Consider the following 25,218-nt stretch of genomic DNA (forward strand, 5'->3'; position numbering starts at 1 on the left):
GTGTTCAAGAGAATCCTGAGTTCTTCACTTTCATAATCATTTCTAAGTTCAGAAAACGCTCTACTCAACTACTTTAGACGAGGATACTGATCCTATTCATAAACACCTCATTGATATATTGCTTATCCTGTTCATAAATGTTTTAATTATGCCTTCTTTAAGAATGCATTACTTGAATTCAACTCTAGAATGATTTTTTATCTCTATTTTGCTCTTTGTCACTCTTTTTTCCCTTTTTCATTCAAAGCATTACTTTGAAAATCTTCACAATACCACGTTTTTTTGTTTTTCAATTTAAGATGACCCATTCTAATGTTCACAGAACAACACTTTTCTTTTTAAAATGTATTAAACATTTGCGTGATGAAAATTATTTTTACATGTAAGGACCAATATTAAAGTGCTGTTGAGATTTGTACTCAGGATTTCCTGTTTACGAGACAGGCGCTTTAACCACTTAGCCACAGCACCTACTTTAGTGATACAGAAGGGATCATTAATTTAGTATTGGTGATCAAATTCTGTGCCTGTGTTAAAGTGTCTTAATATGTATTCTAATGTTAAACAAGCAAGGATTCCTAATCTGTAAACAAGAATAGCTATGTTGTATTAAAAAAGAACACATTTTAAACTCAATCCCATATTTTGAATAGTTTATAAATAAGTGTTTTACATATATTCATCAATATTGCTCAAATCTAGGGTTATATTTCATCTGCCTCTTGCTCATTGAAATACCTTCTTGATTTTGCAATCACAGTATTGTTAATATAATATTGAAAACACTTTCAGTTTTTATTAGGTTTAAGATGATCTGTTCAACCGAAAGATAAATCAGACTTTTCTAATTTAATTGAATCGCAGGACGACTTAATGAAAATAATTTTTTATTTAAGAATGAGGAAAGCAAGGCACTGCTGAGATTTGAACTCAGGATCTCCTGTTTACTGGACAGGTGCTTTAACCAGCTAAGCCACAGCACCCTCTTGAACATGCTTTAACGAACAGTTTGCCATATGCTGTTCGAGAGAAACCTGAGTTTTTCACTTTCATAATCATTTCTCAGTTCCGAAAACGCACTACTCAAATAGTTTAGACGAGGATACTGATCCTATTGATAAACACCTCATTGATATATTGCTTATCCTGTTCATAAATGTTTTAATTATGCCTTCTTTAAGAATGCATTACTTGAATTCAACTCTAGAATGATTTTTTATCTCTATTTTGCTCTTTGTCACTCTTTTTTCCCTTTTTCATTCAAAGCATTACTTTGAAAATCTTCACAATACCACGTTTTTTAGTTTTTCAATTTAAGATGACCCATTCTAATGTTCACAGAACAACACTTTTCTTTTTAAAATGTATTAAACATTTGCGTGATGAAAATAATTTTTACATGTAAGGACCAATAATAAGGTGCTGCTGAGATTTGAACTCAGGATTTCCTGTTTACGAGAGAGGCGCTTTAACGACTTAGCCACAGCACCTACTTTAGTGATACAGAAGGGATCATTAATTTAGTATTGGTGATCAAATTCTGTGCCTGTGTTAAAGTGTCTTAATATGCATTCTAATGTTAAACAAGCAAGGATTCCTAATCTGTAAACAAGAATAGCTATGTTGTTTTAAAAAAGAACACATTTTAAACTCAATCCCATATTTTGAATAGTTTACAAATAAGTGTTTTACATATATTCATCAATATTGCTGAAATCTAGGGTCATATTTCATCTGCCTCTTGCTCATTGAAATACCTTTTTGATTTTGCAATCACAGTATCGTTACCATAATATTGAAAACACTTTCAGTTTTTATTAGGTTTAAGATGATCTGTTCAACCGAAAGATAAATCAGACTTTTCTAATTTAATTGAATCGCAGGACGACTTAATGAAAATAGTTTTTTATTTAAGAATAAGGAAAGCAAGGCACTGCTGAGATTTGAACTAGGGATCTCCTGTTTACTAGACAGGCGCTTTAACCAGCTAAGCCACAGCACCCTCTTTAAAATGCTTTAAGGAACAGTTTGCCATATGGTGTTCAAGAGAATCCTGAGTTTTTCACTTTCATAATCATTTCTCAGTTCAGAAAACGCACTACGCAAATAGTTTAGACGAAGATACTGATCCTATTCATAAACACCTCATTGATATATTGCTTATCCTGTTCATAAATGTTTTAATTATGCCTTCTTTAAGAATGCATTACTTGAATTCAACTCTAGAATGATTTTTTATCTCTATTTTGCTCTTTGTCACTCTTTTTTCCCTTTTTCATTCAAAGCATTACTTTGAAAATCTTCACAATACCACGTTTTTTTGTTTTTCAATTTAAGATGACCCATTCTAATGTTCACAGAACAACACTTTTCTTTTTAAAATGTATTAAACATTTGTGTGCTGAAAATTATTTTTACATGTAAGGACCAATAATAAGGTGCTGCTGAGATTTGAACTCAGGATTTCCTGTTTATGAGACAGGCGCTTTAACCACTTAGCCACAGCAGCTATTTTAGTGATACAGAAGGGATCATTAATTTAGTATTGGTGATCAAATTCTGTGCCTGTGTTAAAGTGTCTTAATATGTATTCTAATGTTAAACAAGCAAGGATTCCTAATCTGTAAACAAGAATAGCTATGTTGTATTACAAAAGAACACATTTTAAACTCAATCCCATATTTTGAATAGTTCATAAATAAGTGTTTTACATATATTCATCAATATTGCTCAAATCTAGGGTTATATTTCATCTGCATCTTGCTCATTGAAATACCTTTCTGATTTTTGCAATCACAGTATTGTTACTATAATAATGAAAACACTTTCAGTTTTTATTAGGTTTAAGATGATCTGTTCAACCGAAAGATAAATCAGACTTTTCTAATTGAAATGAATCGCAGGACAACTTAATGAAAATAGTTTTTTATTTAAGAATAAAGAAAGCAAGGCACTGCTGAGATTTGAACTCAGGATCTCCTGTTTACTAGACAGGCGCTTTAACCAGCTAAGCCACAGCACCCTCTTGAAAATGCTTTAAGGAACAGTTTGCCATATGGTGTTCAAGAGAATCCTGAGTTTTTCACTTTCATAATCATTTCTCAGTTCAGAAAATGCACTACTCAAATAGTTTAGACGAGGATACTGATCCAATTCATAAACACCTCATTGATATATTGCTTATCCTGTTCATAAATGTTTTAATTATGCCTTCTTTAAGAATGCATTACTTGAGTTCAACTCTAGAATGATTTTTCATCTCTATTTTACTCTTTGTCACTCTTTTTTCCCTTTTTCATTCAAAGCATTACTTTGAAAATCTTCACAATACCACGTTTGTTAGTTTTTCAATTTAAGATGACCCATTCTAATGTTCACAGAACAACACTTTTCTTTTTAAAATGTATTAAACATTTGCGTGATGAAAATTATTTTTACATGTAAGGACCAATATTAAAGTGCTGCTGAGATTTGAACTCAGGATTTCCTGTTTACTAGACAGGCGCTTTAACCAGCTGAGCCACAGCACCCTCTTGAAAATGCTTTAAGGAACAGTTTGCCATATGGTGTTCAAGAGAATCCTGAGTTTTTCACTTTCATAATCATTTCTCAGTTCAGAAAACGCTCTACTCAACTACTTTAGATGAGGATACTGATCCTATTCATAAACACCTCATTGATATATTGCTTATCTTGTTCATAAATGTTTTAATCATGCCTTCTTTAAGAATGAATTACTTGAATTCAACTCTAGAATGATTTTTTATCTCTATTTTGCTCTTTGTCACTCTTTTTTCCCTTTTTCATTCAAAGCATTACTTTGAAAATCTTCACAATACCACTTTTTTTGTTTTTCAATTTAAGATGACCCATTCTAATGTTCACAGAACAACACTTTTCTTTTTAAAATGTATTAAACATTTGCGTGATAAAAATTATTTTTACATGTGAGGACCAATAATAAGGTGCTGCTGACATTTGAACTCAGGATTTCCTGTTTACGAGACAGGTGCTTTATCCTCTTAGCCCCAGCACCTACTTTAGTGATACAGAAGGGATCATTAATTTAGTATTGGTGATCAAATTCTATGCCTGCGTTAAAGTGTCTTAATATGTATTCCAATGTTAAACAAGCAAGGATTCCTAATCTGTAAACAAGAAGCGCTATGTTGCATTAAAAAAGAACACATTTTAAACTCAATCCCATATTTTGAATAGTTTATAAATAATTGTTTTACATATATTCATCAATATTGCTCAAATCTAGGGTTATATTTCATCTGCCTCTTGCTCATTGAAATACCTTTTTGATTTTGCAATCACAGTATTGTTACTATAATATTGAAAACACTTTGAGTTTTTATTTGGTTTAAGATGATCTGTTCAACCGAAAGATAAATCAGACTTTTCTAATTTAATTGAATCAAAGGACGACTTAATGAAAATAATTTTTAATTGAAGAATGAGGAAAGCAAGGCACTGCTGAAATTTGAACTCAGTATCTCTTGTTTACTAGACAGGTGCTTTAACCAGCTAAGCCACAGCACCCTCTTGAAAATACTTTAAGGAACAGTTTGCCATATGGTGTTCAAGAGAATCCTGAGTTTTTCACTTTCATAATCATTTCTAAGTTCAGAAAACGCTCTACTCAACTACTTTAGACGAGGATACTGATCCTATTCATAAACACCTCTTTGATATATTGCTTATCCTGTTCATAAATGTTTTAATTATGCCTTCTTTAAGAATGCATTACTTGAATTCAACTCTAGAATGATTTTTTATCTCTATTTTGCTCTTTGTCACTCTTTTTTCCCTTTTTCATTCAAAGCATTACTTTGAAAATCTTCACAATACCACGTTTTTTTGTTTTTCAATTTAAGATGACCCATTCTAATGTTCACAGAACAACACTTTTCTTTTTAAAATGTATTAAACATTTGCGTGATGAAAATTATTTTTACATGTAAGGACCAATATTAAAGTGCTGTTGAGATTTGAACTCAGGATTTCCTGTTTACGGACAGGCGCTTTAACCACTTAGCCACAGCACCTACTTTAGTGATACAGAAGGGATCATTAATTTAGTATTGGTGATCAAATTCTGTGCCTATGTTAAAGTGTCTTAATATGTATTCTAATGTTAAACAAGCAAGGATTCCTAATCTGTAAACAAGAATAGCTATGTTGTATTAAAAAGAACACATTTTAAACTCAATCCCATATTTTGAATAGTTTACAAATAAGTGTTTTACATATATTCATCAATATTGCTGAAATCTAGGGTCATATTTCATCTGACTCTGGCTCATTGAAATACCTTTTTGATTTTGCAATCACAGTATCGTTACTATAATATTGAAAACACTTTCAGTTTTTATTAGGTTTAAGATGATCTGTTCATCCGAAAGATAAATCAGACTTTTCTAATTTAATTGAATCGCAGGACGACTTAATGAAAATAATTTTTTATTTAAGAATGAGGAAAGCAAGGCACTGCTGAGATTTGAACTCAGGATCTCCTGTTTACTAGACAGGCGCTTTAACCAGCTAAGCCACAGCACCCTCTTGAAGATGCTTTAAGGAACAGTTTGCCATATGGTGTTCAAGAGAATCCTGAGTTTTTCACTTTCATAATCATTTCTCAGTTCAGAAAACGCTCTACTCAACTACTTTAGACGAGGATACTGATCCTATTCATAAACAACTCATTGATATATTGCTTATCCTGTTCATAAATGTTTTAATCATGCCTTCTTTAAGAATGCATTACTTGAATTCAACTCTAGAATGATTTTTTATCTCTATTTTGCTCTTTGTCACTCTTTTTTCCCTTTTTCATTCAAAGCATTGCTTTGAAAATCTTCACAATACCACGTTTTTTTGTTTTTCAATTTAAGATGACCCATTCTAATGTTCACAGAACAACACTTTTCTTTTTAAAATGTATTAAACATTTGCGTGATGAAAAATATTTTTACATGTAAGGACCAATAATAAGGTGCTGCTGAGATTTGAACTCAGGATTTCCTGTTTACGAGACAGGCGCTTTAACCACTTAGCCACAGCACCTACTTTAGTGTTACCGAAGGGATCATTAATTTAGTATTGGTGATCAAATTCTGTGCCTGTGTTAACGTGTCTTAATATGTATTCTAATGTTAAACACGCAAGGATTCCTAATATGTAAACAAGAATAGCTATGTTGTATTAAAAAAGAACACATTTTAAACTCAATCCCATATTTTGAATAGTTTATAAATAGTAGTTTTACATATATTCATCAATATTGCTCAAATCTAGGGTTATATTTCATCTGCCTCTTGCTCATTGAAATACCTTTTTGATTTTGCAATCACAGTATTGTTAATATAATATTGAAAACACTTTCAGTTTTTATTAGGTTTAAGATGATCTGTTCAATCGAAAGATAAATCAGACTTTTCTAATTTAATTAAATCGCAGGACGACTTAATGAAAATAATTTTTTATTTAAGAATGAGGAAAGCAAGGCACTGCTGAGATTTGAACTCAGGATCTCCTGTTTACTGGACAGGCGCTTTAACCAGCTAAGCCACAGCACCCTCTTGAACATGCTTTAACGAACAGTTTGCCATATGGTGTTCAAGAGAAACCTGAGTTTTTCACTTTCATAATCATTTCTCAGTTCAGAAAACGCACTACTCAAATAGTTTAGACGAGGATACTGATCCTATTGATAAACACCTCATTGATATATTGCTTATCCTGTTCATAAATGTTTTAATTATGCCTTCTTTAAGAATGCATTACTTGAATTCAACTCTAGAATGATTTTTTATCTCTATTTTGCTCTTTGTCACTCTTTTTTCCCTTTTTCATTCAAAGCATTACTTTGAAAATCTTCACAATACCACGTTTTTTAGTTTTTCAATTTAAGATGACCCATTCTAATGTTCACAGAACAACACTTTTCTTTTTAAAATGTATTAAACATTTGCGTGATGAAAATTATTTTTACATGTAAGGACCAATATTAAAGTGCTGTTGAGATTTGAACTCAGTATTTCCTGTTTACGAGACAGGCGCTTTAACCACTTAGCCACAGCACCTACTTTAGTGATACAGAAGGGATCATTAATTTAGTATTGGTGATCAAATTCTGTGCCTATGTTAAAGTGTCTTAATATGTATTCTAATGTTAAACAAGCAAGGATTCCTAATCTGTAAACAAGAATAGCTATGTTGTATTAAAAAAGAACACATTTTAAACTCAATCCCATATTTTGAATAGTTTACAAATAAGTGTTTTACATATATTCATCAATATTGCTGAAATCTAGGGTCATATTTCATCTGCCTCTGGCTCATTGAAATACCTTTTTGATTTTGCAATCACAGTATCGTTACTATAATATTGAAAACACTTTCAGTTTTTATTAGGTTTAAGATGATCTGTTCATCCGAAAGATAAATCAGACTTTTCTAATTTAATTGAATCGCAGGACGACTTAATGAAAATAATTTTTTATTTAAGAATGAGGAAAGCAAGGCACTGCTGAGATTTGAACTCAGGATCTCCTGTTTACTAGACAGGCGCTTTAACCAGCTAAGCCACAGCACCCTCTTGAAGATGCTTTAAGGAACAGTTTGCCATATGGTGTTCAAGAGAATCCTGAGTTTTTCACTTTCATAATCATTTCTCAGTTCAGAAAACGCTCTACTCAACTACTTTAGACGAGGATACTGATCCTATTCATAAACAACTCATTGATATATTGCTTATCCTGTTCATAAATGTTTTAATCATGCCTTCTTTAAGAATGCATTACTTGAATTCAACTCTAGAATGATTTTTTATCTCTATTTTGCACTTTGTCACTCTTTTTTCCCTTTTTCATTCAAAGCATTGCTTTGAAAATCTTCACAATACCACGTTTTTTTGTTTTTCAATTTAAGATGACCCATTCTAATGTTCACAGAACAACACTTTTCTTTTTAAAATGTATTAAACATTTGCGTGATGAAAAATATTTTTACATGTAAGGACCAATAATAAGGTGCTGCTGAGATTTGAACTCAGGATTTCCTGTTTACGAGACAGGCGCTTTAACCACTTAGCCACAGCACCTACTTTAGTGTTACCGAAGGGATCATTAATTTAGTATTGGTGATCAAATTCTGTGCCTGTGTTAACGTGTCTTAATATGTATTCTAATGTTAAACACGCAAGGATTCCTAATATGTAAACAAGAATAGCTATGTTGTATTAAAAAAGAACACATTTTAAACTCAATCCCATATTTTGAATAGTTTATAAATAAGGGTTTTACATATATTCATCAATATTGCTCAAATCTAGGGTTATATTTCATCTGCCTCTTGCTCATTGAAATACCTTTTTGATTTTGCAATCACAGTATTGTTAATATAATATTGAAAACACTTTCAGTTTTTATTAGGTTTAAGATGATCTGTTCAATCGAAAGATAAATCAGACTTTTCTAATTTAATTAAATCGCAGGACGACTTAATGAAAATAATTTTTTATTTAAGAATGAGGAAAGCAAGGCACTGCTGAGATTTGAACTCAGGATCTCCTGTTTACTGGACAGGCGCTTTAACCAGCTAAGCCACAGCACCCTCTTGAACATGCTTTAACGAACAGTTTGCCATATGGTGTTCAAGAGAAACCTGAGTTTTTCACTTTCATAATCATTTCTCAGTTCAGAAAACGCACTACTCAAATAGTTTAGACGAGGATACTGATCCTATTGATAAACACCTCATTGATATATTGCTTATCCTGTTCATAAATGTTTTAATTATGCCTTCTTTAAGAATGCATTACTTGAATTCAACTCTAGAATGATTTTTTATCTCTATTTTGCTCTTTGTCACTCTTTTTTCCCTTTTTCATTCAAAGCATTACTTTGAAAATCTTCACAATACCACGTTTTTTAGTTTTTCAATTTAAGATGACCCATTCTAATGTTCACAGAACAACACTTTTCTTTTTAAAATGTATTAAACATTTGCGTGATGAAAATTATTTTTACATGTAAGGACCAATAATAAGGTGCTGCTGAGATTTGAACTCAGGATTTCCTGTTTACGAGAGAGGCGCTTTAACCACTTAGCCACAGCACCTACTTTAGTGATACAGAAGGGATCATTAATTTAGTATTGGTGATCAACTTCTGTGCCTGTGTTAAAGTGTCTTAATATGTATTCTAATGTTAAACAAGCAAGGATTCCTAATCTGTAAACAAGAATAGCTATGTTGTATTAAAAAAGAACACATTTTAAACTCAATCCCATATTTTGAATAGTTTATAAATAAGTGTTTTACATATATTCATCAATATTGCTCAAATCTAGGGTCATATTTCATCTGCCTCTTGCTCATTGAAATACCTTTTTGATTTTGCAATCACAGTATCGTTACTATAATATTGAAAACACTTTCAGTTTTTATTAGGTTTAAGATGATCCGTTCAACCAAAAGATAAATCAGACTTTTCTAATTTAATTGAATCGCTGGACGACTTAATGAAAATAATTTTTTATTTAAGAATGAGGAAAGCAAGGCACTGCAGAGATTTGAGCTCAGGATCTCCTGTTTACTAGACAGGCGCTTTAAACAGCTAAGCCACAGCACCCTCTTGAAAATGCTTTAAGGAACAGTTTGCCGTATGGTGTTCAAGAGAATCCTGAGTTTTTCACTTTCATAATCATTTCTAAGTTCAGAAAACGCTCTACTCAACTACTTTAGACGAGGATACTGATCCTATTCATAAACACCTCATTGAAATATTGCTTATCCTGTTCATAAATGTTTTAATCATGCTTTCTTTAAGAATGCATTACTTGAATTCAACTCTAGAATGATTTTTTATCTCTATTTTGCTCTTTGTCACTCTTTTTTCCCTTTTTCATTCAAAGCATTGCTTTAAAAATCTTCACAATACCACGTTTTTTTGTTTTTCAATTTAAGATGACCCATTCTAATGTTCACAGAACAACACTTTTCTTTTTAAAATGTATTAAACATTTGCGTGATGAAAATTATTTTTACATGTAAGGACCAATAATAAGGTGCTGCTGAGATTTGAACTCAGGATTTCCTGTTTACGAGACAGGCGCTTTAACCACTTAGCCACAGCACCTACTTTAGTGATACAGAAGGGATCATTAATTTAGTATTGGTGATCAAATTCTGTGCCTATGTTAAAGTGTCTTAATATGTATTCTAATGTTAAACAAGCAAGGATTCCTAATCTGTAAACAAGAATAGCTATGTTGTATTAAAAAAGAACACATTTTAAACTCAATCCCATATTTTGAATAGTTTACAAATAAGTGTTTTACATATATTCATCAATATTGCTGAAATCTAGGGTCATATTTCATCTGCCTCTGGCTCATTGAAATACCTTTTTGATTTTGCAATCACAGTATCGTTACTATAATATTGAAAACACTTTCAGTTTTTATTAGGTTTAAGATGATCTGTTCATCCGAAAGATAAATCAGACTTTTCTAATTTAATTGAATCGCAGGACGACTTAATGAAAATAATTTTTTATTTAAGAATGAGGAAAGCAAGGCACTGCTGAGATTTGAACTCAGGATCTCCTGTTTACTAGACAGGCGCTTTAACCAGCTAAGCCACAGCACCCTTTTGAAGATGCTTTAAGGAACAGTTTGCCATATGGTGTTCAAGAGAATCCTGAGTTTTTCACTTTCATAATCATTTCTCAGTTCAGAAAATGCTCTACTCAACTACTTTAGACGAGGATACTGATCCTATTCATAAACAACTCATTGATATATTGCTTATCCTGTTCATAAATGTTTTAATCATGCCTTCTTTAAGAATGCATTACTTGAATTCAACTCTAGAATGATTTTTTATCTCTATTTTGCTCTTTGTCACTCTTTTTTCCCTTTTTCATTCAAAGCATTGCTTTGAAAATCTTCACAATACCACGTTTTTTTGTTTTTCAATTTAAGATGACCCATTCTAATGTTCACAGAACAACACTTTTCTTTTTAAAATGTATTAAACATTTGCGTGATGAAAAATATTTTTACATGTAAGTACCAATAATAAGGTGCTGCTGAGATTTGAACTCAGGATTTCCTGTTTACGATACAGGCGCTTTAACCACTTAGCCACAGCACCTACTTTAGTGTTAACGAAGGGATCATTAATTTAGTATTGGTGATCAAATTCTGTGCCTGTGTTAACGTGTCTTAATATGTATTCTAATGTTAAACACGCAAGGATTCCTAATATGTAAACAAGAATAGCTATGTTGTATTAAAAAAGAACACATTTTAAACTCAATCCCATATTTTGAATAGTTTATAAATAAGGGTTTTACATATATTCATCAATATTGCTCAAATCTAGGGTTATATTTCATCTGCCTCTTGCTCATTGAAATACCTTTTTGATTTTGCAATCACAGTATTGTTAATATAATATTGAAAACACTTTCAGTTTTTATTAGGTTTAAGATGATCTGTTCAATCGAAAGATAAATCAGACTTTTCTAATTTAATTAAATCGCAGGACGACTTAATGAAAATAATTTTTTATTTAAGAATGAGGAAAGCAAGGCACTGCTGAGATTTGAACTCAGGATCTCCTGTTTACTGGACAGGCGCTTTAACCAGCTAAGCCACAGCACCCTCTTGAACATGCTTTAACGAACAGGTTGCCATATGGTGTTCAAGAGAAACCTGAGTTTTTCACTTTCATAATCATTTCTCAGTTCAGAAAACGCACTACTCAAATAGTTTAGACGAGGATACTGATCCTATTGATAAACACCTCATTGATATATTGCTTATCCTGTTCATAAATGTTTTAATTATGCCTTCTTTAAGAATGCATTACTTGAATTCAACTCTAGAATGATTTTTTATCTCTATTTTGCTCTTTGTCACTCTTTTTTCCCTTTTTCATTCAAAGCATTACTTTGAAAATCTTCACAATACCACGTTTTTTAGTTTTTCAATTTAAGATGACCCATTCTAATGTTCACAGAACAACACTTTTCTTTTTAAAATGTATTAAACATTTGCGTGATGAAAATTATTTTTACATGTAAGGACCAATAATAAGGTGCTGCTGAGATTTGAACTCAGGATTTCCTGTTTACGAGAGAGGCGCTTTAACCACTTAGCCACAGCACCTACTTTAGTGATACAGAAGGGATCATTAATTTAGTATTGGTGATCAACTTCTGTGCCTGTGTTAAAGTGTCTTAATATGTATTCTAATGTTAAACAAGCAAGGATTCCTAATCTGTAAACAAGAATAGCTATGTTGTATTAAAAAAGAACACATTTTAAACTCAATCCCATATTTTGAATAGTTTATAAATAAGTGTTTTACATATATTCATCAATATTGCTCAAATCTAGGGTCATATTTCATCTGCCTCTTGCTCATTGAAATACCTTTTTGATTTTGCAATCACAGTATCGTTACTATAATATTGAAAACACTTTCAGTTTTTATTAGGTTTAAGATGATCCGTTCAACCAAAAGATAAATCAGACTTTTCTAATTTAATTGAATCGCTGGACGACTTAATGAAAATAATTTTTTATTTAAGAATGAGGAAAGCAAGGCACTGCAGAGATTTGAGCTCAGGATCTCCTGTTTACTAGACAGGCGCTTTAAACAGCTAAGCCACAGCACCCTCTTGAAAATGCTTTAAGGAACAGTTTGCCGTATGGTGTTCAAGAGAATCCTGAGTTTTTCACTTTCATAATCATTTCTAAGTTCAGAAAACGCTCTACTCAACTACTTTAGACGAGGATACTGATCCTATTCATAAACACCTCATTGAAATATTGCTTATCCTGTTCATAAATGTTTTAATCATGCTTTCTTTAAGAATGCATTACTTGAATTCAACTCTAGAATGATTTTTTATCTCTATTTTGCTCTTTGTCACTCTTTTTTCCCTTTTTCATTCAAAGCATTGCTTTAAAAATCTTCACAATACCACGTTTTTTTGTTTTTCAATTTAAGATGACCCATTCTAATGTTCACAGAACAACACTTTTCTTTTTAAAATGTATTAAACATTTGCGTGATGAAAATTATTTTTACATGTAAGGACCAATAATAAGGTGCTGCTGAGATTTGAACTCAGGATTTCCTGTTTACGAGACAGGCGCTTTAACCACTTAGCCACAGCACCTACTTTAGTGATACAGAAGGGATCATTAATTTAGTATTGGTGATCAAATTCTGTGCCTATGTTAAAGTGTCTTAATATGTATTCTAATGTTAAACAAGCAAGGATTCCTAATCTGTAAACAAGAATAGCTATGTTGTATTAAAAAAGAACACATTTTAAACTCAATCCCATATTTTGAATAGTTTACAAATAAGTGTTTTACATATATTCATCAATATTGCTGAAATCTAGGGTCATATTTCATCTGCCTCTGGCTCATTGAAATACCTTTTTGATTTTGCAATCACAGTATCGTTACTATAATATTGAAAACACTTTCAGTTTTTATTAGGTTTAAGATGATCTGTTCATCCGAAAGATAAATCAGACTTTTCTAATTTAATTGAATCGCAGGACGACTTAATGAAAATAATTTTTTATTTAAGAATGAGGAAAGCAAGGCACTGCTGAGATTTGAACTCAGGATCTCCTGTTTACTAGACAGGCGCTTTAACCAGCTAAGCCACAGCACCCTTTTGAAGATGCTTTAAGGAACAGTTTGCCATATGGTGTTCAAGAGAATCCTGAGTTTTTCACTTTCATAATCATTTCTCAGTTCAGAAAATGCTCTACTCAACTACTTTAGACGAGGATACTGATCCTATTCATAAACAACTCATTGATATATTGCTTATCCTGTTCATAAATGTTTTAATCATGCCTTCTTTAAGAATGCATTACTTGAATTCAACTCTAGAATGATTTTTTATCTCTATTTTGCTCTTTGTCACTCTTTTTTCCCTTTTTCATTCAAAGCATTGCTTTGAAAATCTTCACAATACCACGTTTTTTTGTTTTTCAATTTAAGATGACCCATTCTAATGTTCACAGAACAACACTTTTCTTTTTAAAATGTATTAAACATTTGCGTGATGAAAAATATTTTTACATGTAAGTACCAATAATAAGGTGCTGCTGAGATTTGAACTCAGGATTTCCTGTTTACGATACAGGCGCTTTAACCACTTAGCCACAGCACCTACTTTAGTGTTAACGAAGGGATCATTAATTTAGTATTGGTGATCAAATTCTGTGCCTGTGTTAACGTGTCTTAATATGTATTCTAATGTTAAACACGCAAGGATTCCTAATATGTAAACAAGAATAGCTATGTTGTATTAAAAAAGAACACATTTTAAACTCAATCCCATATTTTGAATAGTTTATAAATAAGGGTTTTACATATATTCATCAATATTGCTCAAATCTAGGGTTATATTTCATCTGCCTCTTGCTCATTGAAATACCTTTTTGATTTTGCAATCACAGTATTGTTAATATAATATTGAAAACACTTTCAGTTTTTATTAGGTTTAAGATGATCTGTTCAATCGAAAGATAAATCAGACTTTTCTAATTTAATTAAATCGCAGGACGACTTAATGAAAATAATTTTTTATTTAAGAATGAGGAAAGCAAGGCACTGCTGAGATTTGAACTCAGGATCTCCTGTTTACTGGACAGGCGCTTTAACCAGCTAAGCCACAGCACCCTCTTGAACATGCTTTAACGAACAGGTTGCCATATGGTGTTCAAGAGAAACCTGAGTTTTTCACTTTCATAATCATTTCTCAGTTCAGAAAACGCACTACTCAAATAGTTTAGACGAGGATACTGATCCTATTGATAAACACCTCATTGATATATTGCTTATCCTGTTCATAAATGTTTTAATTATGCCTTCTTTAAGAATGCATTACTTGAATTCAACTCTAGAATGATTTTTTATCTCTATTTTGCTCTTTGTCACTCTTTTTTCCCTTTTTCATTCAAAGCATTACTTTGAAAATCTTCACAATACCACGTTTTTTAGTTTTTCAATTTAAGATGACCCATTCTAATGTTCACAGAACAACACTTTTCTTTTTAAAATGTATTAAACATTTGCGTGATGAAAATTATTTTTACATGTAAGGACCAATAATAAGGTGCTGCTGAGATTTGAACTCAGGATTTCCTGTTTACGAGAGAGGCGCTTTAACCACTTAGCCACAGCACCTACTTTAGTGATACAGAAGGGATCATTAATTTAGTATTGGTGATCAACTTCTGTGCCTGTGTTAAAGTGTCTTAATATGTATTCTAATGTTAAACAAGCAAGGATTCCTAATCTGTAAACAAGAATAGCTATGTTGTATTAAAAAAGAACACATTTTAAACTCAATCCCATATTTTGAATAGTTTATAAATAAGTGTTTTACATATATTCATCAATATTGCTCAAATCTAGGGTCATATTTCATCTGCCTCTTGCTCATTGAAATACCTTTTTGATTTTGCAATCACAGTATCGTTACTATAATATTGAAAACACTTTCAGTTTTTATTAGGTTTAAGATGATCCGTTCAACCGAAAGATAAATCAGACTTTTCTAATTGAATTGAATCGCAGAACGACTTAATGAAAAACATTTTTTATTTAAGAATGAGGAAAGCAAGGCACTGCAGAGATTTGAGCTCAGGATCTCCTATTTACTAGACAGGCGCTTTAAACAGCTAAGCCACAGCACCCTCTTGAAAATGCTTTAAGGAACAGTTTGCCGTATGGTGTTCAAGAGAATCCTGAGTTTTTCACTTTCATAATCATTTCTAAGTTCAGAAAACGCTCTACTCAACTACTTTAGACGAGGATACTGATCCTATTCATAAACACCTCATTGATATATTGCTTATCCTGTTCATAAATGTTTTAATCATGCTTTCTTTAAGAATGCATTACTTGAATTCAACTCTAGAATGATTTTTTATCTCTATTTTGCTCTTTGTCACTCTTTTTTCCCTTTTTCATTCAAAGCATTGCTTTGAAAATCTTCACAATACCACGTTTTTTTGTTTTTCAATTTAAGATGACCCATTCTAATGTTCACAGAACAACACTTTTCTTTTTAAAATGTATTAAACATTTGCGTGATGAAAATTATTTTTACATGTAAGGACCAATAATAAGGTGCTGCTGAGATTTGAACTCAGGATTTCCTGTTTACGAGACAGGCGCTTTAACCACTTAGCCACAGCACCTACTTTAGTGATACCGAAGGGATCATTAATTTAGTATTGGTGATCAACTTCTGTGCCTGTGTTAAAGTGTCTTAATATGTATTCTAATGTTAAACAAGCAAGGATTCCTAATATGTAAACAAGAATAGCTATGTTGTATTAAAAAAGAACACATTTTAAACTCAATCCCATATTTTGAATAGTTTATAAATAAGTGTTTTACATATATTCATCAATATTGCTCAAATCTAGGGTCATATTTCATCAGCCTCTTGCTCATTGAAATAACTTTTTGATTTTGCAATCACAGTATTGTTACTATAATATTGAAAACACTTTCAGTTTTTATTAGGTTTAAGATGATCTGTTCAACCGAAAGATAAATCAGACTTTTCTAATTGAATTGAATCGCAGGACGACTTAATGAAAATAATTTTTTATTTAGGAATGAGGAAAGCAAGGCACTGCAGAGATTTGAGCTCAGGATCTCCTGTTTACTAGACAGGCACTTTAAACAGCTAAGCCACAGCACCCTCTTGAAAATGCTTTAAGGAACAGTTTGCCATATGGTGTTCAAGAGAATCCTGAGTTCTTCACTTTCATAATCATTTCTAAGTTCAGAAAACGCTCTACTCAACTACTTTAGACGAGGATACTGATCCTATTCATAAACACCTCATTGATATATTGCTTATCCTGTTCATAAATGTTTTAATTATGCCTTCTTTAAGAATGCATTACTTAAATTCAACTCTAGAATGATTTTTTATCTCTATTTTGCTCTTTGTCATTTTTTTTTCCCTTTTTCATTCAAAGCATTACTTTGAAAATCTTCACAATACCACGTTTTTTTGTTTTTCAATTTAAGATGACCCATTCTAATGTTCACAGAACAACACTTTTCTTTTTAAAATCTATTAAACATTTGCGTGATGAAAATTATATTTACATGTAAGGACCAATATTAAAGTGCTGTTGAGATTTGAACTCAGGATTTCCTGTTCACGACACAGGCACTTTAACCACTTAGCCACAGCACCTACTTTAGTGATACAGAAGGGATCATTAATTTAGTATTGGTGATCAAATTCTGTGCCTGTGTTAAAGTGTCTTAATATGTATTCTAATGTTAAACAAGCAAGGATTCCTAATCTGTAAACAAGAATAGCTATGTTGTATTAAAAAAGAACACATTTTAAACTCAATCCCATATTTTGAATAGTTTACAAATAAGTGTTTTACATATATTCATCAATATTGCTGAAATCTAGGGTCATATTTCATCTGCCTCTTGCTCATTGAAATACCTTTTTGATTTTGTAATCACAGTATCGTTACTATAATATTGAAAACACTTTCAGTTTTTATTAGGTTTAAGATGATCTGTTCAACCGAAAGATAAATCAGACTTTTCTAATTTAATTGAATCGCAGGACGACTTAATGAAAATAATTTTTTATTTAAGAATGAGGAAAGCAAGGCACTGCTGAGATTTGAACTCAGGATCTCCTGTTTACTAGACAGGCGCTTTAACCAGCTAAGCCACAGCACCCTCTTGAAAATGCTTTAAGGAACAGTTTGCCATATGGTGTTCAAGAGAATCCTGAGTTTTTCACTTTCATAATCATTTCTCAGTTCAGAAAACGCTCTACTCAACTACTTTTTGGTTTGTCCGCTTGAGTGCAGCAGAGAGTCGTCATCGCAGGAGCAGGAGCAGGAAGCAAAACGCTGTGCAAACGCCAGCCGACATCTTCCGTGGTCCGTGGTCCGCCGCCGCTTATGAGGCTTTAAGGGCTTAGGGGGTTCCGAGGTACCTTGCCCCCTTGATATTTGAGGGGCAGGGATAGGTCTGAGGCCTGATGTGGACTGTGGCGGGCCGAGGCCGAGGGCCGTGAGGAGAAGCGGAACCCATCGTTTTCCCGGCATCGCCCGGCATCGCCCAGCTGATTAGCCGCGAGAGTCTCTTGCCGCGATAAAGGATTATAAAAAAAAAAAAACAGCGGCCGGAGTGAAATCTTGCTCTGCTCTGCTTTAGCGGCCGGAGCCGCAAAAAAGGCTTCTTTCTTGAAAAGCGAAGGTCTGCCCCCTCTGTCAGCAGCAGTGGCAGGCAGTGGCAGGCGGCGCAGGTGGGGTGAACTAAGGAATAAGGCAGCCGATTCCAGGGCTTCTCCTTCCCTCTGCTCTCCTCCTGCGACCCAGGACTCAGGATTCCCCAGCCTGGTTGAGCATTTGATCTGGGCGGCCGGGTGATCCTGTGTTGTGCTTTTTTTGCTGTGTTGCTGCTACGTCAATTAACGACCTGCCCCGCCACAGCTGCCATTACCGCTTTCGCTGCTGCGGTCTTTTCCGACCTTTCCCTGACGGCTGCTGCCACTAACCCTGTGCTTGACTGCTACCGCCGCATTGTAGTTATTGTACCTCCCCCGCTTTTCTACCTTTGCGGCTGGAGGTCTGGGTGGCTTCGGAGCTCGGCTCGGCGCAGGACTTGGGGCAGACAGGCCTGGGAGGTCTGGGAGGTGAGCTGTATTGGTGTTAAAAGTAGAGGTGGTGGTGAAGGGCAACCCCCAAAGTATAAGAAATTTGCTGAATTCACATCAAGGTGTTGGTTAATTATGAGATCTGGACGCCAACGCGGTGCTCTGCCGAAGTTAAAACAGCGTCACAATCCCGATGCATTAACCAAAGTGGGGTCACAGTCAAAATCAGACGAAAAAAATGAGAGGGCTACTACATCAGGGGACTGCCTGACTGAATTAGCTGAACTAAGTGTACCACCTTCATCCCCCGTAGTCCCAGGGAAGATTCAGAAGATTGCCAACATTGACGCTCAACCGTCAATTAAGAGTTACTTTTTCAAGTACCACACTCAAAAGAAAAATAGATCTCAAAATAAGAAGGATAATGGCAACTCTGGTGTTGATTGCAGATCATCTTCATTTACTTCTCTTGTATCGTCACCATGTTTAAATAGTGCTCAATTGGGTGAAGATCTTGAGCTCAAATCTGCCTCGTCTATACCAAGGCCCCGGCATGAGCCGGTGTCCCTGGTTTCGAACCTAACTGTAGGCCATTCATCTCCAATGAAAGATCCTAAAGTATTTTCGGGTCAATTTAAGGCATTGGAAATGAGTAGCCCTAAGGAAAAGCTTCCAAAGTCAATTAAAGACACACAAGAACCAGTGCTTATCCTGTCGAAAAATCTACCAGTGTATACTGGAAGGCTGCAAGCACAAGCACAAATTCACCGTGATAATATGGTGGATCAGCTAATTGAGCAGCCTACCGATCTATGTGTGATGGTGAACCAACAAAATTTAGGAATGGAAGAGTCGAACAAAAGATCCACAGAGTGTGGAACTGTTGTATGTTCGGTAATCGAAATCTCCTCGGGTTCGAATCATAATGTCAGTGATGTGGCCGTAGAGGCTGATTATAATGTGTTTAAGCCACTTAATAAGGGTGGCGGAGATGATTTACTAAGCCCGATCGAACATCTTTCTTTAACGGGGGAAGCTCGTCCTATTAATTTGGATAAATCCAGTATAATTTTGGAAAATAGCTTTTGTATCAATAAGTCTGTATTGATGCCAGGTGTGGTTAATAGGAGCAATAAGGTTAAGTTGGATATTAATGAGAAATGTAAGTCTTTTAACTCTGCAGATTTATCTTTTCTAACAAAGTTTCATGGAAATTTTCAGGTAAAATCAGATACCCTGGAAAATAATATTAGTAATTCTGAGTGTGGAGCATGGGATTGTATGCTTAATACTATGGATTCTATAACAAAAGCCCTTAATTTCCACTCTGACAAGTTAGACATTCAGGTAGATATTTTAAATACTTTAGCAACTCACGTTGTAGGAATAGACGCAAAGCTGTTTCAATTAACTAAGCTGATATCTAAAGTTCAAGCTGATTAAGAAAATCAGTTAATATCCTGCACGTGTGCTCAACTGATCGATAAAATCTCTGAGCTGCCATCAATTGTTAGTTCTATGGTCCATGAAGTAAAACTATTATCCGGTAGGGAAGTTGGGACGAGTGATGATATAAGAAATATCGAAAACATAGGAAAAAATCCTCTGGTCCTAAAACTTTCGCCTCCGCGGAAGACCAGTGTTAAAAGTGGGGCCTCCGGACCCGTAGTAGGTAATATTGAGGTACCCTCAGAGGCATTACTCTCCCCTAATTTAAAGATAAATCTGGAGGCAAATAATAACAGCTCAATAGTAACTACGGTCACCGAAGTAACAGGAGTCACTGAAGTATTATCAAAAAGGGCGAGGAAAAGATTGAGAAAAACACATAACAAGGCAGTACGGGATAAAAAAATAACTAATGGGGTTGCAAACAATAGCGGCCCATTAAACTTGAATCCCGGTCCCGCAGCCCTCTTCCCAATTTTTACACCTTCGACTGCACTTCGAGCCAATAGAAAGGTTAAGCCATGCAGTAAAGCTGGAAGTGAAGGGATAAAGGAAGAGCCTATTTTAAATGTGGGGTCTAAAACCCAGACACTGTCAATCCGAGAGAACCAGGTAGGGCGAGATAAGCATATGCATGATTCACACTCTTATCAGGGTTCTCAAAACCTTTTCCAGAATGAGATCATCCCAGTTCAAGAATTAATAGGGTCTAACAATAATATACATACCTATCCAAAAGAAATAGAGTCCGTTTGGTCTAGAGATGAAGGAGTAGTCTCAAAAGGTGAGAAACATATGGCCATTGAAACAATTATAAACCTTTCCCTTACGGACCAGACTAGTCCGAGAATACAGCCATGTGTATATGACCAAAAGTTACCTTATGGAAAATTAATAAATCCTCATCCTTCGCATCCCAACAAGAATGAACAGGTTGAGGGTTCCAGTACTCTGGTTCAATCTAAGCCAGGGCAGCCTGATCGTTTAAATCGACCGGATAATCCCCTGTTGGTGACTGTTGGGAATATGGATCAATCGGATTCAAGGTTAAGGAGCAATACTGATCGATCCGGTCCAGGGTTTAGGAGGGATATTGAATCCCCCAAATTACAGGATAGTTCCCTATTGGTGTCTGCTGGGAATATGGGTAGATCGGATTCAGGGCTTAGGAGTAATATTGAATCACCCAAACTGCAAGCTGAAAATCGAAAAGTGGTGTTCTGCCCTCTATATTCGACTCGCGGTTCACATGATATTCTGAATAGAGGGAATATTCTGAAATTACTAAAAGCAACTTCTGATCTTAAGGATGTTGCAACCGAAGACCTGGATTCTGTAGAGTTTAAGATAGATGGTGGTAATAGGGAGATAACCGTCACGACTTGGCTAAAGGATGATATTGTAAAGAAAATATTAGCGAATTCTAAAAACTTTGAATGTTGGGGGATTAAAGTATGGAGACTACACGGTCTGCAATACCCGACCCCACTAATACCCATAGTGAAAAAGGAGGCCCCAAAACAAACTGCTGTTAACCAATTTAGAGTATTGAAAGGAGCTTCAGGTCCATCTTCAGCCCTAAATAGGCTAGGTGGCATTAAAATTAAAAGCTGTCAGCCAGGGTCACGTGTGTGTGAGGAATCAAAAGGGGTTCATGCGGCAGCTGATGACTGGAGTTGGCTTCCGGCTATTCTATCTGGAAAAAATTCAGCAAAGACTGATTGATGTTGGGGTACTTCATTCAATGCACCAACATCAGTCAGAATTTGTCGGGGTTCTTCATTCAATGCTCCAACAGCAGTCAGAATTTGCTCTTGGAATACAAACGGACTTAATACTCTTGTAGAAGATGTAAATGTTGTAAGTTTTTTAAATTTGTTTGATATGTTACTTCTGCAAGAAACGTGGAATTTGGCCAGCACACCGCTGATCGGCTATTACGAATATTTGAATGTAGCGTGTAGGGAAGCTGCTTATGGTCGACCAAGTGGGGGACTTTCAATATATGTTTCTTTAAATCTTAATGTTGAACACTATGAAATAGATCTTCAAGTTAAATGGATTCAATGTGTTAAATTAATAGCCAGTCAATCGTTGATCATTTTAAATGTTTATTTAAGTTCGAAAAAAAAGGTGCGATCACTTCAACTTATTGAGTTATGGGAGATGGTGAAAGTGCTATATTATGATCATAGGGATGCCCAGATGATCATCTCGGGAGATTTTAATACTCACCTTTTATTGTATAAAAACCGGGAAACCCTCTCAGATCTTCTATCCCAATGGTCTAATTGTGAATTTATTAAATACAATTTAACGATGTTGTATGATAGGGAGCATCTTCCAACATTCAATAAAGCCGACTGTCTTTCCATAATTGACTATACGATATTGTCAGATAAACTCGCAGATCAAGTTCAAAGCTATGAGGTTGTGCCAAGGATTGAGAGCGACCACAATCCGCAAGTTTTTACGATCAATTTACCCTTCGAGTATTTACCAGAGACTAAAATATTAAGATCGGCCCCGGTCACTTTTAATTTAAAAAGGTTAATATGGAATGAGAAAACAGAGAAAGATATTATTGACTTTCTCTCTCTTCTAATCCTAAATGCACGGGTCGAATACTCTGATGGAATCTCGATGATTGCCCTTTGGCCAACCTTATGTGAATCTCTATTGAATAAATTCCCCAATAGGGGACGACCTGGGGGTGGAATTTTGAATCCTAGGAACCCGGGTTGGTTTTCCCATCGTTTATTATATCTGAAACGATCTCTTAATAAATCAATAAGATCGGTATATAGAAAAGCTAAGGGATCTTGTTACTTCATAACATCGCTTAAAATCAGAAATTTAAAGAGGGGTTACAAGAATGAAATCTGGAGGGCTAAACGATTGTATTATGAAGAGTCATGGGCTAAACTCCATTACGCATGTAAATCTAAGGACCTGAGAATGTTTTGGAGCATAATTAATAATTTAGAAAATGGAAATTTTAGAAATACAAGTGCCAATATAGATGAATTAAGCTGGATACATTTTTTTAATAATAAATTAACTTCCCGAAGCCAACTGATAAAGGAGTTTGAATGTCTTGATTATAAAGGTAAATTGGAGCCAGTTGAAGGGTGTGACCCTTTTGGTGTAAGGGACACACCAGGCTCTACGAATATTAAGTTATGGTCGGTAGATAAAGTTAAAAAGGTTTTACTTAAAATTAGATCAAATGGAGCCCCTGGACCTAATGGAATGCCGAACGCTATTTTTAAAGTCAAAATTGAGTTTTGGCCAGAGTTATTAACGGTCCTCTTCAATGAAATTCGTAAGACAGGCTGTATTCCGGATTCATGGAGGGGAAGTATAATACAGCCGATCTACAAAAGTGGGCCCCAGGAGAATCCTGCAAACTATCGTTTAATTACCCTCACAGACGTAGATGCTAAAATATTCGCAAGTTGTCTGTTAGAGGAGTTGGAGTCTTGGGCGGAAAAAGAAGAATTGATTCCAATCTTTCAGACAGGATTTAGGAAGGGAGAATCGACTCTTACCAATTTGATTTTATTGTCTTTACTAGGAGAAAGAGCCATATGTAGGAAACAAAAATTGTACATTTGTTTTATTGACTTAAAAGCCGCGTTTGACTCTGTACCCAGAAATATTCTTTGGAAAAAGTTAATGAATTGGGGTATATCAGAAACTCTTTTAAAAATGATTAAATTATTGTACTCAAATACCTGGGTGCAGGTCAAAATCGGCAATGGTAGACATACTACCCGCCGCCTTGAGACAAATCTTGGGTTAAAACAAGGATGTGTGCTCGCTCCTTGTCTTTTTAATTTATTTATGTCTGATCTCCCAACCCATTTTAATGACGTAAATTCACATTCCCCTTCTGTAATGGGTAAAGAAATTAAATACTTACAGTATGCTGATGATACTATTTTACTTAGCCAAACTATGATAGGATTAAAAAGATTAATACATTCTTTTAATATATATGTAACCCAAAATGGATTAACAATTAATATAAAAAAAACAAAAATTATGTTATTAGGAAAAGGCAAACTTGGGGTAAAGGACTTGAGTATCAATGGTTTGTCTGTGGACTGTGTAAAAACTTATAAATATTTGGGAATTACATTTGATGATCGGCTATCATTCAGACAGCACTTCAATAACTTGGAGGCTAAAGGCTCCTCACTTGCCTTCGCATTTCGAAAGTTAAGAGATAAATTAGTATGCCCCAATTATGACCATCTACTTAAAGTTATGAAAGCAAAACTTATTCCCTCCCTGGATTATGGGTCTATTATTTTTAAGGGTAGAGACGTGAAAGTATTGGAGGCCATAGTTTCGAGGACATATAAATCAGTCTTTAGGATTCCTAGTCAGATTTCATGTGCCAATTTAAGACTGGAATTTGGCTTACGGAAACAGCTCTTAGTGCGTAAAGCATCATTTGTAAAAACACTATTGGCATTATCTCGAGCCAAGGAGGGCACGTTGGCCAATATGTGTTGGAGCGAGATTTCGACCAGTGAATACTCTAGAAGCTGGCAGGATTATTTAGCTGAGTGTCTCCTAAAATTCGAATTTCCCAAATTGGAAGACGAAACAAAGAGTAAAATGGATTATAAAAAAATAATTAATTCAACCGTCGCCTTGCTGTCAGAATTGTCGGATAAATATGAGCTGAGAAAAAAAAAACACTTTTGGTCTATTGCCAATTGTTTCGACAAAATGTTGGCCCAACCTTATTTACTTTTTCATCACCAAAAACCCTTAATTAAGAAGAAATTTATGTTATTAAGGTTTGGAATTTATCCAACCAAAGATGGAACCCCTAAATGGGAGTTCAAATGGGCATCAAATATTTGTCGGCTGTGTGGGCAGTATGACGAAACCTTGCTGCATATTGTAACACTATGCCCAAAAATGATGAAGGAACGGAAAATAATTTTAAAACCTATTTTTAAAGAAATGGGACTTAGGACTTGTAGATCGGCATTAATATTTTGCCTAAGTGGTGTCAACGTCTATATTATACA

General features: G+C 34.3%; 13 non-coding genes across 13 annotated transcripts; all 13 read right to left on the reverse strand.

The window, feature by feature from the left end:
* Nucleotides 1-2,948: 2,948 nt before the first annotated feature.
* Nucleotides 2,949-3,022, reverse strand: TRNAT-AGU (transfer RNA threonine (anticodon AGU)). The gene has a single exon. It is a non-coding gene; the product is annotated as a tRNA-Thr (tRNA).
* A 2,469-nt stretch (nucleotides 3,023-5,491) lies between these two features.
* On the reverse strand, nucleotides 5,492-5,565 carry TRNAT-AGU (transfer RNA threonine (anticodon AGU)). The gene has a single exon. It is a non-coding gene; the product is annotated as a tRNA-Thr (tRNA).
* Nucleotides 5,566-5,999: 434 nt separating this feature from the next.
* On the reverse strand, nucleotides 6,000-6,072 carry TRNAT-CGU (transfer RNA threonine (anticodon CGU)). The gene has a single exon. It is a non-coding gene; the product is annotated as a tRNA-Thr (tRNA).
* Nucleotides 6,073-7,529: 1,457 nt separating this feature from the next.
* On the reverse strand, nucleotides 7,530-7,603 carry TRNAT-AGU (transfer RNA threonine (anticodon AGU)). The gene has a single exon. It is a non-coding gene; the product is annotated as a tRNA-Thr (tRNA).
* A 434-nt stretch (nucleotides 7,604-8,037) lies between these two features.
* Nucleotides 8,038-8,110, reverse strand: TRNAT-CGU (transfer RNA threonine (anticodon CGU)). The gene has a single exon. It is a non-coding gene; the product is annotated as a tRNA-Thr (tRNA).
* A 1,965-nt stretch (nucleotides 8,111-10,075) lies between these two features.
* On the reverse strand, nucleotides 10,076-10,148 carry TRNAT-CGU (transfer RNA threonine (anticodon CGU)). Its single transcript has one exon. It is a non-coding gene; the product is annotated as a tRNA-Thr (tRNA).
* A 438-nt stretch (nucleotides 10,149-10,586) lies between these two features.
* On the reverse strand, nucleotides 10,587-10,660 carry TRNAT-AGU (transfer RNA threonine (anticodon AGU)). Its single transcript has one exon. It is a non-coding gene; the product is annotated as a tRNA-Thr (tRNA).
* Nucleotides 10,661-11,094: 434 nt separating this feature from the next.
* On the reverse strand, nucleotides 11,095-11,167 carry TRNAT-CGU (transfer RNA threonine (anticodon CGU)). The gene has a single exon. It is a non-coding gene; the product is annotated as a tRNA-Thr (tRNA).
* A 1,965-nt stretch (nucleotides 11,168-13,132) lies between these two features.
* Nucleotides 13,133-13,205, reverse strand: TRNAT-CGU (transfer RNA threonine (anticodon CGU)). Its single transcript has one exon. It is a non-coding gene; the product is annotated as a tRNA-Thr (tRNA).
* Nucleotides 13,206-13,643: 438 nt separating this feature from the next.
* On the reverse strand, nucleotides 13,644-13,717 carry TRNAT-AGU (transfer RNA threonine (anticodon AGU)). The gene has a single exon. It is a non-coding gene; the product is annotated as a tRNA-Thr (tRNA).
* A 434-nt stretch (nucleotides 13,718-14,151) lies between these two features.
* On the reverse strand, nucleotides 14,152-14,224 carry TRNAT-CGU (transfer RNA threonine (anticodon CGU)). Its single transcript has one exon. It is a non-coding gene; the product is annotated as a tRNA-Thr (tRNA).
* A 1,965-nt stretch (nucleotides 14,225-16,189) lies between these two features.
* TRNAT-CGU (transfer RNA threonine (anticodon CGU)) lies at nucleotides 16,190-16,262 on the reverse strand. The gene has a single exon. It is a non-coding gene; the product is annotated as a tRNA-Thr (tRNA).
* Nucleotides 16,263-17,719: 1,457 nt separating this feature from the next.
* Nucleotides 17,720-17,793, reverse strand: TRNAT-AGU (transfer RNA threonine (anticodon AGU)). Its single transcript has one exon. It is a non-coding gene; the product is annotated as a tRNA-Thr (tRNA).
* Between the last annotated feature and the right edge of the window lie 7,425 nt (nucleotides 17,794-25,218).

Source organism: Triturus cristatus, chromosome 8, assembly GCF_964204655.1.
Source record: "Triturus cristatus chromosome 8, aTriCri1.1, whole genome shotgun sequence".
Classification (NCBI taxonomy): Eukaryota; Metazoa; Chordata; class Amphibia; order Caudata; family Salamandridae; genus Triturus; species Triturus cristatus.